Source organism: Ovis aries, chromosome 24 (genome assembly GCF_016772045.2).
Source record: "Ovis aries strain OAR_USU_Benz2616 breed Rambouillet chromosome 24, ARS-UI_Ramb_v3.0, whole genome shotgun sequence".
In the NCBI taxonomy this organism is placed as follows: Eukaryota; Metazoa; Chordata; class Mammalia; order Artiodactyla; family Bovidae; genus Ovis; species Ovis aries.
The window spans coordinates 13,604,312-13,621,668 of NC_056077.1; the positions used below are offsets into that span (position 1 = coordinate 13,604,312).

At 40.5% G+C, this 17,357-nt stretch overlaps 1 protein-coding gene across 10 annotated transcripts in view; it reads left to right on the forward strand.

The window, feature by feature from the left end:
* MRTFB (myocardin related transcription factor B) overlaps positions 1–17,357 on the forward strand; it is a 296,817-nt gene that overhangs the window by 205,639 nt on the left and 73,821 nt on the right. The gene's annotated exons all lie outside the window — the stretch shown is intronic.

Here is a 17,357-nt window from a genome sequence, read left to right on the forward strand (position 1 = left end):
GTCTTTGAATTGACTGATCTTATTTGGGATTGTTTGTGCATTTTGGATGTAGACATCTATTTCTTTTATCAGATTACAGAAGTTTTCAGCTGCTATGTCTTCAAGTGTGTTCTCTGCCCCTTTCTTTCTGTCTTCTCTTTCTGGCACCCCTATGATGTGAATGTCAGAACATTTGATATGTCTCGGAGGTCTCTCAGACTGAACTCATTTTTCCCCACTTTGTTCAGCTTGCATGATTTCTACTATTCAGTCTTCTAGCTTGTTGATCCATTCCTCTGTGGCATTCCTTCTAGAGTGTGGATTCCTTCTAATCTGTGGATTCCTTCTAGAGTATTTTTTTTTTATTTCCGTTATTATATTCTTCAGCTCTACTTTGTTCTTTATAATTTCCAACTCTCTGTTAAACTTCTCATTGTGTCCATCCATTTTTCTCTCAAGTTTCTTGAGCATCTTTATGAGCATTACCCTTTACTGCCTATCAGATAGATTGCTTGTCTCAATCTTGCTTAGTTCTTCTGGAGTTTTATATTGTTCCTTCATTTGTAGCACATTCCTCTGTTGCCTCTTTTGGTCTAATTTTGTTATTTATTTCTGTGTTTGGTAGGTTGGTTACATTTTCTGATCTTGGAGAAGTGACCTTAAGTAAGAGATATCCTTTACAGCTACATGCCTTAGGACCCTCTGTGTGGGCTTCATGGGCCCTTCTGTGGTGCTAGTCACACAGTACAGGCATGATGGATTGGCCCCTGACCTGGTCGGTTGTCTGGCCTTGCTGGGTATGGAGGCTACCAGGCACTGATAAATGGGACTGCGTCCTGACATGGCTGGATGCACACACCAAGGAGCCCTGGTGCTGGTGGGCAGGCCTGGGTCACAAGGTGGCTGGCTGCAGGGCCTAGGCTTCCTGGATGTGGTGTCATCTGCTGGTGGGCAGCCTGGGCCCAGGGCTAGTGCTGGAGATGGGGCTGGATCCCAAGGCAGCTAGTTGAAAGGCCCAAGGTGTCCCATAGCTGCTGACATAGGCTGGTGGGCAGAACCAGTGCCCAGGAGGTTCCTAGGGCTGGTGCCCACCCCACTCATGGGTGAGGCTGGGCCCAGAAGCTTGTGCCAACCCACTGATAGGCAAGGCCAGGTCCTAGAGCTAGTACTGGCTCACTGGTAGGCCAAGATCCTGGGGTCTCTGGTTATGGGGCCTGGAGGTCCTGGAGTTGGTCCTCCTGGTGGCCACAGCCAGGTCCCAGTGTAATAACTTACAGGGAAGACTCCAGAATGGTGCTTACCAGCACCAGTGTCCTCAGGGAAGAATGAATTCCCCAAAACATCTGTTGTTGTGTCTGTACCCCTAGGATGAGCCCCGTTGCCTCATGCCTGTCTGGGGGGCTTTCTAGGATCAGCAAGTAGGTCTGACTCAAGCTCTTTTCAAGTTCCTGTTTCTGCCCTGGATCTTGGAGTGTGTGAGATTTTGTGTGCACTCTTTGAGAGTAAAGTCACTGTTTCCTTCAAAGCCAAATGTTCTGGGGTCTCTTCTTCCTGATGCAGGACCCCTAGGCTGGGAAACAGCACAGACCCATTACTCCTTGCGGAGAACCTCTGCCTTGTGATTATCCTCTTGTTTGTGGGTCACCTCCCCAGGGGTGTGCGTCTTGACTCTACCTCATCGCCACCTCTCCTACTTATGTTGTGTTTCCTTCTTTGTATCTTTAGTTGTTGAAGATCTTTTTGCTTCTTTAGGTCGTTGTCATGGATAGATAACTCTAAACAGTTGTCATTTGTAAATAGTAATTTTGTTTGTAATTTTGTTGTGCCCATGGGAGGACGTGAGCTAAGGGCCCATGTGATTTATTCAAAATCTAGTTAAGTGCATTTATTGTATTTGTATTCAAATTTGGGTGTTCCTTCATCCTTGTAGATTTCATTAATTTATTTTTTGAGTATGTGATATATTAACAAACAGAAAAACATCTATTTCTGCTTTATTGACTATGCCAAAGCCTTTGACTATGTGGATCACAATAAACTGTGGAAAATTCTGAAAGAGATGGGAATACCAGACCACCCGACATGCCTCTTGAGAAACCTGTATGCAGGTCAGGAAACAACAGTTAGAACTGGACATGGAACAACAGACTCGTTCCAAATAGGAAAAGGAGTATGTCAAGGCTGTATATTGTCACCGTGGTTATTTAACTTCTATGCAGAGTACATCATGAGAAACGCTGGACTGGAAGAAGCACAAGCTGGAATCAAGATTGCCAGGAGAAATATCAATAACCTCAGATACGCAGATGACACCACCCTTATGGCAGAAAGTGAAGAAGAACTAAAGAGCCTCTTGATGAAAGTGAAAGAGGAGAGTGAAAAAGTTGGCTTAAAGCTCAGCATTCAGAAAACGAAGATCATGGCATCTGGTCCCATCACTTGATGGCAAATAGATGGAGAAACAGTGGAAACAGTGTCAGACTTTATTTTTTTGAGCTCCAGAATCACTGCAGATGGTGACTGCAGCCATGAAATTAAAAGACGCTTACTCCTTGGAAGAAAAGTTATGACCAACCTAGATAGCATATTGAAAAGCAGAGACATTACTTTGCCAACAAAGGTCCGTCTAGTCAAGGCTATGGTTTTTCCAGTGGTCATGTATGGATGTGAGAGTCGGACTGTGAAGAAAGCTGAGCACCGAAGAATTGATGCTTTTGAAGTGTGGTGTTGGAGAAGACTCTTGAGAGTCCCTTGGACTGCAAGGAGATCCAACCAGTCCATCCTAAAGGAGATCAGTCCTGAATATTCATTGGAAGAACTAATATTGAAGCTGAAACTCCAGCACTTTGGCCACCTGATGCAAAGAGCTGACTCATTTGAAAAGACCCTGATGCTGGGAAAGATTGAAGGTGGGAGGAGAAGGGGACGATAGAGGATGGGATGGTTGGATGGCATCACTGACTCAATGGACATGAGTTTGAGTAAACTCCAGGAGTTGGTGATGGACAGGGAGGCCTGGCGTGCTGTGGAGTCCATGTGGTCACAAAGAGTCAGACACGACTGAGCAACTGAAGTGAAGTCAAAACTATGTGACCCCATGGACTGTGAGTGGATAGCCATTTCCTTCTCCAGGGGATTTTCCTTCAACCCAGGGATTGAACCCAGGTCTCCCACATTTCAGGTGGATTCTCTACCAACTGAGCCATCAGGGAAGCCCGTATGCCAGAAGTTATTTACTACAGCAATTTGTTTGTAACTGCTTAAGACTGGAAACAAATGTCCACACACAGGAGAATGGCTGAATAGACTGTGGTACATCCACACCATGAATACGACACAGCTGTAAAAAGGACCAAGGAAGAACTCCATGAACTGATACCAGGAGATCTTCAGAGTTTGTTAAGTGGGGGGAAAAAGCAAACAGTGAAACAGTATCAGTGTTACTTCTTATTTAAAAGAGAAGGGAAAATAATAAAATGTATACTTATAGCTCTGGAGAAGGAAATGGCAACCCACTCCAGTATTCTTGCCTGGAAAATCCAGTGCACAGAGGAGCCTGGTTGGCTGCCGTCTATGGGGTTGCACAGAGTCAGACGCGACTGAAGCGACTTAGCATACCTGAAGCAACTTAGCATACCTGAAGCGACTTAGCATGCACGCATGCTTTGGAGAAGGAAATGGCAACCCACTCCAGTGTTCTTGCCTGGAGAATCCCAGGGACGGAGGAGCCTGGTGGGCTGCAGTCTATGGGGTCACACAGAGTCGGACACGACTGAAGCGACTTAGCAGCAGCAGCAGCAGCATACTTATAGCTGATTCAGGAGAGAAAAAAATGAAAGGAAGGGTAAACTAGAACCTAAAGAGATTAATCACCTTTCATGGTTAAGATTTAGGGGATGACAGTGGGGTGCATGAGAGAAGCAGGCAGCAGCACATTTCTGAGAACATTGCTTTTGGTATAGTTTTGACTTTCAGAACCTTGTTATTATATCATATACTCAAAAGAATAAAATCTACAAGGATGAGGAACACCCAAATTTGAATACAAACACAATAAATGCGCTCAACTATATTTCAAATAAATAACATGGACCCTCAGCTACCATTTTATAATGTTGGAGGTATATAATTAAGGTAAATTCCTAGATATGGAATTGCTGAGTCAAAGGTAAATGCTTTTGTAGTTTTGTTAGATATTGCTAAATTCCTCTTTCAAAGGGCTGTACCAGTTTCCATTCCAATTAACAATGTGTGAGAATGTTTATTTCCCAGCAGCCACACCTACAGAATGTGTTGTCATACTTTTTTGCCATCTGGTATTTTGATGTAATTTTAATTGCATTTCTCTAATTATAAGTAAGTTTGAACATCTTTTCATATGTGTAACAGCCATTTCACAATCTTGTTTTTTTTTTTAGAAGAATGAATTTTCTGTTCATTTCTCTGTCAGGTTTTTACACTTTTCAATTTTTAAAGAGCTATGTATTGAAGCAATGAGCCCTTCGTCTTCAGTATTTTTTTGTTTTGTTTTGCACATGGCCAAAATTTATCACTTTTCTTTTTATTGCGTTTGGATACAAGGTCATAGAAAACTTTTCAATATGTCCAAGGGTCATCAATATTTAAAGTACTCAGGGGGTGATTTTTTTTTTTTTTTTTTTTTTTAGCATTTTCATTCCTGATCTTCTTGGAGTTTATTTTTATCTAATCAGATTCTTTCTCGCTCCTCTATGTGGCATTTGTGTGTGTGTGTTTTCTCAGTTCACCTTGGATGTTTTTACTTTTTTCCAGATGTACTTAAGTATCAACTTGTCTAGCTCCATTAAAGAGCCTTTTGATATTTTCATTGAAATTGCATTAAATGTGTAAATTTACTTAGTGAAAGCAAACATTTTTACGATGTGGTGTTATCTTATCCATGAACAAGGACTGTCTATGTGTTCAAGCCTACTTATAGGTTTTTTTCTAATTTTTGCAAATTGCTTATTAAGCTAACTTCAGAGTTTTTATCTTTTTGCTATTATTAATGAAATTTTCTCTACTATTATGGTCTCTAACCACTTGCTTATATATCTGAAGGCTATTGATTTCTGTACGTGTTTGAATTCACCCTAGTTGGAGTTTGCCAAGTTTCTTAAATCTGTAAATTTATGTATTTCATCAGATTTGGGAAATTTTCAAGCATTATATTTGCAGTTATGTTTTTTAATTTAAATTTATTTATTTTATGCCTCATTATTCTATCTCTGCCCAACTGAAACTCCAGCTGCACATAACCTTATGATATCATCTCATGGGTCTCTAGGGTTCCCGTTCTTTGTTTCCTTTAGTCTTTCTTTTTTTTCTCTAAGGCACATAATTTATTTTCATTCTTTAATTTGTATTAATAGTATGATTTATGGATTTGAAATTTTTTCTGCTCACTGCTTTAAATATTTGCCATAGTTTCTGACTATACCCAAAGAACTATCCTTTTTAAAAGAACTTTCATTTTGTGGTTTTCCTCTTTTCTGTGAACTAATTAGATGTTACTAATTTCCAGGTAGATAAGCCTTTTTAGTTTTCTACTTTATGAATAATTTTTAGCATTATTACATTGACATCAGAATGTTGTTTATAGTGTTTTCATGTTAGGGAAGTCACTGAAGTTTTTTTGTGACCTGATATGTGATTGGTTTTGAACAGTCCATGTGTTCTGTGAAGGTGTCTTCGCTGTCATCGGGGTGTGAGGTTCACTACATAGCAGTGAGATCTTACTGATTATGCCGTTTGGCCTTACATATCCTTACTTATTTTTTGTCTGCCTAATCTGTCTTTTACTGAGTCTGTGTCACGTTGCATCTCCTGTCCTTTTTGTTTTATAACAGTAGTTAATGTTGGTTTTGTATTATACATAGTCACAGTGATTATCGTCTCATTGTTGATCATGGCTTTTAGCATTAAAAGATGTCCTTTGTCAAATAAAACATTTTTTACTTGAGTTTTTTATTTTCTATGTTCAGGATCATTCCCACTTCACCATCTTCATCTGTAACACACCTCAGTCCACCAAAATCTTGTGGGCCCATCACAGTGCACCAGGTCACACCAGCATCACATGTGTGAGGTGTCATGTAGCTATTATACATGAGACTTACTTATTTCATTGGTTTGTTGGTTTTTTGTTTTTGTTTTAAGATTCTCTAGGGTAATTCTGCTGTTCAGTTGTTTTCAGAGTTCAGACACCCAGGTAAATAATCTTCTATTGCATTAAAATTTTGTAAATAGTAGAGAGACTGTTTCAGAGTTATTATGTTACATAAAGGAATTCGTCTGTTTTCACAAATGCCATTGCCTTTATAAAATAACAACAAATTTATTGAAGTCTAACTAAATACAATAAATTGCACAGATTTAAAATATTCAACTTGAAAAATTTTCATTTCACTGTAATCAGGACAGCATTTTCATCACCCTTAAAAGCTTCCTCCTGCCACTTTGTAATCTTTCTTCTTTCCACCACAGTCTTCAGGCAACCACTGATCTGCTTTTTTGCCTCTATAGATTAGTTTGCATTTTCTAGAATTTTTTTTTAATGGAATCATGTATACATGTGTTCTTTTTTTTTGTCTGTCTTCTTTCCTTCAGCCTAGTAATTTTGAGATTTATCCATATTATTGTTACTCTTTTTTATTGATGGTTAGTATTCCATTGTATGGATACACCAAAATTTACTTATTCATTTACCTATGTATTGATGGTTATTTGCAATTTCTAACTATTACAGATAAAGCTATGAATAAAGTTCTGTTGCAGAAACCATAGTTTTGAAAGCTAAGCATACACCTACTATATGACCAAGCCTTTATTCAAATGAAAGGAGAACAGTTACCTACACAAAGGTTTATTAAAAAATGTTCATGGTAGAATTAGTCATAGTATCTCAAAGCTGAAAACTACCCAGATGTCCACTGACAGATGAATGGATAAACAAAATGTAGTCTATCCATACAGCAAATTATTGTTCTGTAATAGAAAGGAACCAACTGCTGATATATGCAGCACCGTGGATGATGCTCAGAATTGTTATGCTTAGTGTAAGAACTCAAACGCAGGAGACCACATGGTATAAGATTTCACTTTCTTGCAATTCTGGAAATAGGAACTATCCCATAGAGATAGAAAGCAGCTCAGTGATTACCTGAAGCAGAAGGGTGTGCTGCAGAGGCGCAAGAAGAAACATTTGGAAATGATGACAGTGTTCTGTACCCCAAATGGGACCATGGTTCCATCTCTGTAAAAACTCAGCAGGTTAAACACTTTCATTGGATGTATCTTACTGTCTTTATACCTCAGTAATCTTGATTTTTAAATTTCTGTCAGGCACAACCAAAAACATATAATAGGTAGTTTCAGTTGTTAGTGTCCTGTAAGGAAGATGCTTGTCAACTAGCCTGGACTACTAAGTGTAAGATTAAAAAGAAATGTGACCATGTGAACATGGTTTAAACGCTGGGATAGATCTCATAGGTAACAAAAAGATGAATGAGATCCAGTTGCAGCTTTTAAAGACAGTAAAGTTTACTAAAATGGGGCAAGGGGTGTCAAGAATGGGAAGAGCATCCAGACATGCTGAGAGAAAGCACGGAGGAGCACCCACTCCCCCAGAGGAGTTCCCTCTGGCTCTTCCAACCAGAACTGTTTACGTGGAGATACTTGCTGTTCATGAATACACTTGACTGTCAAGGATTAAGACCTGTGGAACAGTTTTTACTTTTCTAATTAAAAAATTTTTTGGCTTAAAAAATTTTGTTTTCAGCCAAATTTATGTGAGAAAATTAATCCCTACAGACGTGATTAGAGTGAGTCTTTTCTCAGTTATCCCAAGGATGACATAGCTCATACCATTTTAGATAGTAGGAGAGAAGTTAGTTTCATACAGTGGATGCCTTTGTGCATTAGGGCTTAATTCTCTTGCAGACCTCACTGAGAAAAGCTAGTAGTCTGCATATGTACTGCCTAGGTCACAGATCTCTCCTCTACTCCTTACAAGCTTTGTAGCTGGGCAAGTTACTTCACCTCTCCATGCTCCAGTATGAAAAAGAGACAGTAGTAGCCAGAGTTACTGGAAAGAGTACACTGAGTGGCGGTATATGAAGTGCTTGCACCGTGTGGAAATGCAGTGCTTCAGTGCACAGTAAATGACACACATTCAAGAGTGACCTACATCATCATCTTTTTTATTCACGAAGGCTGAGTCCTCCCATGACAGATATCATGAGTCTTCAGATATGACTCTGGTGGTGTTGAGAGACATCCTGAAAAGCTTCTGAAAGAGATTAACACTGGAGTTAGTTCCTGCTCGGGTACAGTCTCCATGGGCAGATGTCAGAAAGAGAATCTCAGACGGAAAAGCTTGAGCAAAGACAAGGAAAACCCAGAGCCTGTTGGGGTATAAGCAGTTTGATTTAGCTGAAGCATAGGAGCGTGTTCAGGGTTAATAATGCTACTTAGGAAAGTGAGAAACAAAGCAGTGATGGCTTTGAATGCCAAGCTAAGAAGTGGAGGCTGAATTAGGTTGGTAGGGAGAGGCCTGAATGGATGTGGGTCAGTTGAGTGACACTCTTTTATTTATCCAAGCAGCATCAATGGAGCAGTCAGTGAGCCAGGCACTGGGACTGTGCAGATGAGTGAGACAGCAAGCATTGGTTTTTAAATGCATTGTTTGGAGCTAGACTTATGTGAGGTCTAGGCTAAGCCCATTGCTTGCCTTAAAAAAAAAAAATCTTTGTTTTTCCAGAAAAGCCTATCTTATAAAATTAGAGATGATTTCATCCTGAGTATAGCATATAATCTTAACATCAAGAGTGTTTTAGCTGCCGAAGGAAAACTCATTTAGGATCTGCCGTTTAGAAAGCAAGAATTGCCTAAATCTGAGATAGGGTATGTGTGTTCCTCATGCAGTGGTGGGTGTTTAGCATTGATGGGTGCTGCCAGTGCAGTGTACGTGGGCACAACAGTTCGTCAAGGAGAAGTTCCATTCACTGATCACAGTTTTGCAAGTAGGTGGGAGAGAAATGAAATCCTAAATTGTCTGGTTTCTCCTCTGCTAGGAAAAAAGATTGCTTTTTCCTCAAAGACAGGAGGTGGGATGGGAGTGGTAAGGTGGAGTGCAGCATATGTCTGAAGCCCATAATATTCATAAATCTTGTAGCCCAAGTTACTTGCTGACAAAGCTGTAAGGGTAGTTAGGTAGCGTGGCCTTAAGGAAAGTGGAGATGCTCTAGAACAGTGGTGCAGACAATTCAGTCAATAAGAGATAACATCTTGGAGCAGGTGTGAGGGCATGGCATGGTTTTATATTGAATTTGGAGAGTCCTCCTGCTTCCTTAATTTCTCAAGCCCTTCTTGGTGTCATCACTGCCTTTTATCATGATTCCCAAGATGGCAAAATAGGATCTCCATTCAGATTAGGTAAACAAAGACAAATGCTTCATTCTCACCTCAGGATAATGCTATGGAAGCCAAGCCACAGAGAACGCGGGCCCCTTCTCCCCATTTGAGTTACATGGTGAAGCAGTGGTTCACAAACTTAAGAAATGTACTAACCCTTTAAGAACAGTTAGTAGATGACTTAATTTTTACTAGTGTAGTGTTGCAGAATTAGGTACAACTGTAAAAGAAGTATAAAACTCCTTGTGCTTTGTAGCACTTGGACAGCTACAAAACAAGAACACTTCTGTATGTTATTTACAGAAATCTGCAAAGCTAATGAAATTCAAATGCGGTGTTAATTTACTGTGACGCATGCATTTTTGCATAAATGTGACCGCTGCTGGACATGTGACCGCGCCAGCACCCTGGCAGGAGCTGGGAGCCTGCACTGCCTGCTCCCACGGCAACCCGCTTCTCTGCCCGCTCCTCTGTTTAGACCACTGCAGGCTGCCACCGTTTTGCCATCTCTAGGCCTGACCATGTCATCACCACAAGGTCCAGCTCTCTCTACTTTTCATTCTTACATGGCAACACTTGATTCTTTTCTCAGGGTTAACAAAATGAAAACACGAAAGTTTTACACTTTCCACAAAGGACTCATCCAAGAAGACAACGTGGATTCCTAAAAGTATGTCCTTGGGTTTGTTCTACCCACTTCTCAGAGCCCGTGGCTCACGACTTGGTGAGCAGTCACCTGGAGTGGGTTTTTTATTTCATTATTCCAGTTAAGTGGAAAAGTATCAGCAGTGTTCACTGCATGTATAAAAACCTTTCAAATTTAATCTAATACATGAAATCGCAAGTAGTGGAAGGACACCAGAAGGTATTAAGTGCCAAACCAAAAAATGATGAACTTTATCTGCACCCTGCTGCAGCCTCAGAGGGTGGAGTTGGAAAACAGAATGTGGTGTGGTGGTTGCTGGGGTGTGTGGGGGGGGGGGGCGGGGTGGTTTGCTGGGGTGTGTGTGTGTGTGAGTGTGAGTTTTTGCTGGAGAAACCCCACACTTAGCAGACAGGGAGCCATGGGGGAAGCAGACAAAGGAGATCATTCCAAAAGTGAGCCCCAAAAGACTCCACCGTTTGGCAAGTGCCTATCGTGCCTGTCCTAGGAATTTTATATGCATTTCCCCCCCTGATTTTTATAATCACAGAAAACAGCTGCTGCTGTTATCATCGTTAATGCACTTCTACAGATGAGGCAGCCCCAGCACAATGATGTCACCACTTTTCTAAGATCGCGCAGATTTCAACAGCCGGGTTTTGTTTAACCCTGAAGTCATGTTCCTTCCCCAAAACCATCCTGCCTCTAACCTTCATAAAATCCATCTTTGATCTTATCCTCTTCCTGAAATCAAATTACCAGGTTTTCTTAATACATGCCTCTGAAAAATCACACGTAAATTTAGTAAAAAGAAAAAACCCACAAGCTTTCACTTTTGGTAAAAAAGAATGTTGGAGTGAGGAAACCAGCATTAAGGATATAACTTGAAAACACATCATTTCATAGCTGAACTGCACTTTTTTTTAATAAACCAAATATCAATATGTGTCTCCATCAGAGCTGCTGAGGGTCATAAAGACCCTCAAAGTCCTGCTAAATTTACTTGTGATCTAAAAACCATTATCACAGATGGTGAACATTTGTTATTTTCTCATTGAGGGTTTCCTGCACACAGTTCATTCTTATTGTTATTTTATTACTTGTTTTTTTTCCCTCAACAAAAAGGAAATACTGGCTTTCCTTCTTGTACATTAAGCATTCTCAACAGAAGTGAAAAATGGTTCTTGGAAATTGGGCAAAAAAAAGTATTTTTTAATATATAATGTACAGATAATGTATAATGTACAGGGGCTTCCCTGATAGCTCAGTTGGTAAAGAACCTACCTGCAGTGCAGGAGACCCCAGTTTGATTCCTGGGTTGGGAAGATCCGTTAGAAAAGGGATAGGCTACCCACTCCAATATTCTTGTGGCTCAGCTGCTAAAGAATCTGCCAGCAATGTGGGAGACTTGGGTTAAGCCCCTGGGTTGGGAAGATCCCCTAGAGAAGGGAAAAGCTACCCACTCCAGTATTCTGGCCTAGAGAATTCCATAAACTGGGTAGGCCATGGCATCACAAAGAATTGGACATGACTAAGCAATTTTCACTAATGTACAGATACACATAGAGCACATAAATATATACAGTGAATCTGTGGTATTAAAATTTCAAGGAAAAGTGATTAGGAAAAATTATATTTAAAAGGGTCAGGAGCTAAAATGTAAAAAAGATCAAGAAACACTATGATAATCAGTTTCTTTGTTACAGGCGCTGACGTCGGCTTCACACAGGTCATAACTGGGTGACATGCCATCCAGTCTTCACTAGGACTTGATCCTCTTAAGTTCTCACTCCTCCCTTCCATCTCTGCTAAACCTTCAAAGCTGTCTTCATTTCATTCTCCCTTATATTCCATAACTCAGAATTTAAGGGGGTCTACTTTGAAGAAATACAACCTAAGGAACGCTCTTGGTTGCAAATCTTCAGCCAGTTGTCTGTTTGTATGTCTATAAAGTAACTCTCAGGCTTAGAAGTAGAGAAAGGATTTGGATGAGTTTCTTAAATCTGATAAAGTATATCCTGTCCTCTCTTGATTATCCCTCTGAAGGATTTGGGCAGGAGGAGGCAAAGGGCCCCAGTCTCTGAGATGCAGTCAGAATACTGCCGTAGGGTGGTGCCACTGTCTCGTGAGGACTTGCCTGAAAAGAGCGAGGAAGCCCCTTCTCCCTGCCAGTGGCCTTGCCCCACAGGAAGTTCTCTCCCCTCAGCTTAAGCAGATGTTAGTCAGCAAAGTGTTACTGGTACAGTTCCAGTCCTGACAAACCTGGCCACATCTTCAGAGAGGATAAAGCAAGCATAGGAGGGAAGTGCCGTTCGTGCCAGTCCAGGCTGCATTCTAGGATCAAAGAGTGTGATAGGCACAGATTACAAACCCAGTGATTATTAGGCTGTTTGGCCCCTGGTGGCTCAGACAGGAAAGCATCTGTCTACAGTGCGGGAGACCCGGGTTTGAGCCCTGGGTTGGGAAGATCCCTTGGAGAAGGAAATGGCAAGTACACTCCAGTACTGTTGCCTGGAAAATCCCATGGACAGAAGAGCCTGGTAGGCTACAGTCTAAGGGGTCGCAAAGAGTCAGACGCAACTGAGTGAGTTCACTTTCTGGCCCTTTTGCAGTGTTCAGTTATGCTACAGTACTTAGTTCTTCAGATCACTGATATTCTTTCAAAATCTTATTATCTTGGAAATGTCAGAAAAACGTATCCTTGTGAACAGTCATTTCTATAATCTCTTTGTATATGCAGTGGATACAATGTCCATGGATTTGAACAGTGGTAAAAATGAATGACTTTTAAGATATCTTGCCTGATTTCACAGAGAGCACTCTAACTATCCTTGTTTATAAAAAATATTTTAAGTTATCAGGATTATCTACTTGGGCTTAATAATTATGAAATCATTGGGATTTACCATTTAATAATCATCTAAAATGTGATATTTTATTGTATTTATAATGTTAAAAAAGAAAAAATTAGGGATCATATATGCATCTCACTGAAAATATGGCATCTTGAGGGAAAAAAACTTGGGTGTCATCTGGACTGAAACTTTTCCTTCCAAAATGGTTCCAATCTGACTGATTATGCCTCTACACATGTCATGATACTGTGCTCAGACTGTGCGAAAGAAGCCCCAGAGTGCCCGCATTTGATCCAGTGAATGGCTCCCTGCGTACCTGTTCCGAAGCACCAAGAGGTGGAAGACAAAAGACAAGAGCATCCTCCTCAATTCCGGGGCCCAGAATGCTGCAGAAGTACATGCAGTCTTTAGCGGTCTCCTTGCATTCTGCTGCTAATCACTTTACTCATTACTTTTGAATGTGTTTTACGTTGGTGGAACATTAACATCCTCAGGTTTTTCCTTGTTGAAGCATAGCATCATCACACTGATGGTCTTTTTCGTCAGCAGTTTTTGCGTATGTTGACTCTGCCAAGTTTTTGTGTAGGTCCCTTGAGCCACGTTTGTTTCTGTTCTGATTCCCGGAAGCCTTTCTTGGATTGTTCCTAGTCTCAAGCCATACAGCTTTTCTCACGCTTATTAAATATCTATGCTTGGGGTAGTGGGAAAATTGACTTGATTTATGGTATTCTCTTTCATACTAAAACAACTCTTTTGAGTATAGACACAAACACTGTGGAAGCAGATTTATAACCAAAGTGAATTAAGTCACTTATCATTTGAAGTTAAATTCCACTTGTGACAACAGAGCCAAGTGCCACATGCTGATGATACAGCACATTTAGTAAAGAACAGGGCAGATGTATTGGAAAGCAGTCCACGTGACAACTGTGGGCTCTTCTTACCGGGCGGGAAAGCCAGTCTCCTTCCTCTCACCAGCCCTGATTCAATCGGAAAGACATTAAGTGGGGCTGAGCAAGGCAGCTGCCCTGTGGGAGTGGGGGCAGAGGTCCAGTGCAGGGCTTCAGAGCCTGTGGGCGGGGAGACATACCTCCCTAAGGTTTGGCCACAGCCGTGAGAGTAATGGGGTGAATGGGGTATCCATGAGTGTGGTGGCAGAGACCCATGGGACAAGATTCTCACTATAGGAGGAGGACCCTACAGATACAGAAAAGGAAACTGAGCCTGACCCGGTGGGGTTGGATTGGAAGTGGAGGCATTGGGGTGAACTCATGGTTTTCAATATATATAAATAAATATAGATGTGTTTACTTAAATATAGGTCTATATTTACATCTGTTAATAGTGAGACACATAAATACATATGTACTTACACACAGATACACATAAACTCAGACATATATCCTACGTCTGACTCAGAAAGGGCCTGGGAATAGTGACACCCAAATAGCATTGAGCACACCCAGAATTCACACCTTGGTTTCTCAATGGAGCAGGAAAAGTAAAAGGTGAGCTTGGAACGTCTTAATGCCAAAAAGTAAGAAAGTGCTCAAAGAACGATGAGATCAGAAGAGGAAGAAACTGAAGCCAGCTCAAGGGGATTCCCATGGGCCAAATCTGAAATTATTTGAGCATCAAAATAAGGAATAATTGGAACATTTTATAACCCATTGAATGAAATTTGAATAGCTGGGTCCTTACTGTTATAAATCGATAACATAAACTGAATGAAGAGAATTTTTTCATACAGTAGGATGTACCACTAATAAATGTAGAAGGGATGATAGAGTTTTCAGAATCATCATTTGGCAGTCGTGCTAGTAATAAATAACCCAGCCCCACGAAATGATTAATTACCAAGAGGAAATTTTATTTTGCAGTCAAGAAAGCTGGCCATTGCCACTTTTAACAACTCAGTCAAGATAAACACCATCAGCTATGAGAGAAACTGAGTTTGTCCCCTACCACCTAATGGGATGGAAAGAACACACTGCTTCTATGGTATTCCTGCCAAAAATACTCCTGTTATAATTTGTATCTAATCTTGAAGATATATCGAAAGAACTGAGAGTAACTCTACCAAGTAACCACCCTGTAATCTTCAAAAGTCAAGCAAAGAAACATTGAGAAAGATTGAAGAACTGTTCAAGATGGAAGAAAACTAAAGAGACTCAGACTCTGTGCCATACGTGATCCTGGTTTGGGTGTTTGGGTCCTTCTACTATAAAGGATGTCCTGATAGCCAGCAGAATGTGAATGGAGTCTGTAGGTAACAGTGATATGTCGTCGTTAATTTCCTGATATTGATGGTCATATTGTAGTTCCGTTGGAGAATTAGCTTTGTAGGAATTACGAACCAGAGCACGTAGGGTAAAGAGGTATTATGTCAGAGCCTCCTCGCAGATGGTTCATGGAAATAGAGCTCTTTGAACTTGAAATTATTTCAGATTTTTTAAAATAGCAAAATAAATGTCCTTTCAGGCCTATTCACCACTAGAGAAATTATTATTACCTTTCAAAACTACAGAGGCAGACTTTTAATACAAATCTACAGCCAGAAAGTATTTCCTTATTTTGAGATCTTTTATGTTTATCAGATAAAAAAATAAGCTTGCAGAGGATCCTTAAGACTGTTTTCCGTTTTAACATACTAAATACGTACAAAAACATGGCCAATAAAGAATTTTTAAATGGCTGATGGAGCTTTGAATATACTCAGGCTTCTAAACCTGGAGCCAAATAAACAGTTGAGTACAATTTTAAAAGTAGCATCTCTGAAAAAGAGAGTGTTGGGGTTTATTGTTTTTATTCCTTTGGCAGTGCAGTTAAGAATGTGAACCCTGCAAAGCTGCCTGTTTGGAACCGTGGCCATCACTTACAAGATACGTGACTCTGACAAAATATTTGATTTTTCTAGGCCTCAGTTTTCACACCTGTAAATTAGGATCAATATATATGCATGCGCATTCAGTTGTGTCTGACTCTTTGCAACCCCATGGACTGTAGCCCACGGATTCTCCAGGCAGGAATACTGGAGTGAGTTGCCATTTTCTTCTCAGGGGATCTTCCTGACCCAGGGCTCATATCTGTGTCCCCTACACTGGCAGACAGGTTCTTTACCACTGAGCCACCTGGAAAGCCTATAAATTAGGATACCAACATTGAAATCAACAGAATGAAGACGATAATATATGACAAGCACTGAGACTGTGGCTCATTGTAAGCACTCAACCAAGTTGGCTGCTTTTATTATTTCAGAAGTTAAATTGATGCATCAAAGCACTCTAGTATGATTATGTTGCCTTCCTTCTCCCTCACCAGGAGTAGAATTACTCGAAGGCAATAACCAGTAATGGTCTCTGCTGTTAAACTTGTCCCAAGATCAAACTAAAGCCTAGAAATGGAGCATGTTTTAGAAGACAGCAGACACTGTAGTGCCAGTGTTGGCTAAATTTCAGATTGGCTGCTTACAAGACTTTAGTCTTGGTCTATAAAATGTCTAGAATGTACAAATAATCATAGTGATTGCAAAGGACTATTGGGGATTAAATGAGATAATCTTTGCAAAACCTTCTCTGAACTGGCCCAAAGAATGTTTGCAAAAAATGTGTTTTTTTTTTTTTTTCTGACTCCTTTAAAGGTGTAGGAACAGTTAATTTAGAAAACTGGAGGCCTTAGCATCAGAAATAGTAGCAGAGCATTTGAGGGCATTTTTGAGAAGTGTGTTAAGTTCATCCCTGTTTGTTCCTGCAGGGGCTTAAACTACCAACGATGGGCTTAAATTGCCTCAGAAGGAATTTCAGTTGACAAGAAGCATGCCATGTGTTGTGTAATCCCATTCTCGAGAGACGCTGAAGAAGGATAGATAGCTATCTTTCTAGAACAGCACGGATTTAGGGCACGCGAGCCTTGGAACCAGGGACAAAGGAAAGAATCTTGATCCAGTCGCCATCTCTGTTAAATGAGGAAGAGAATATTGATTTTTCCAGGCTGTAAAAATGTAAGCCTTTCTTTTTGCCAGAAAGGGGTCATGTCATATGCACAAAGTGTATGTATGTGGTTACTTTTCAAGAGAAGATGTGCTTCCTTTAAAGAGCATGTAGTTGTTCATCTAGAAATTAGTGATTCTTAGTCACTGATCTAGGACTTCTTCAGAACTCTGAGTTTCACCAGAAGAGCTCTGAATATGATTTTCTGCTTTCATTCATTCACTCAGTCATGCAACAAGTATTTGTTGAGAACTCCCTCCTGCTATTCCAGGCACTGTTAGATGTTGATCACTTAAAAAGTGAACAAAACAAAAACAGATTGCTCATGGAAGAGGACTCAGTCTCCTGCTCTTAAAATTTCTGATGGGTTTTATGGGAGCTCTTTCCTAAGAGCTGACCGTGAAAATGAGATTCTTTTGGCTCCAGCTCTGGATAGATAGGTGTTTGGTGTGTGTAAAA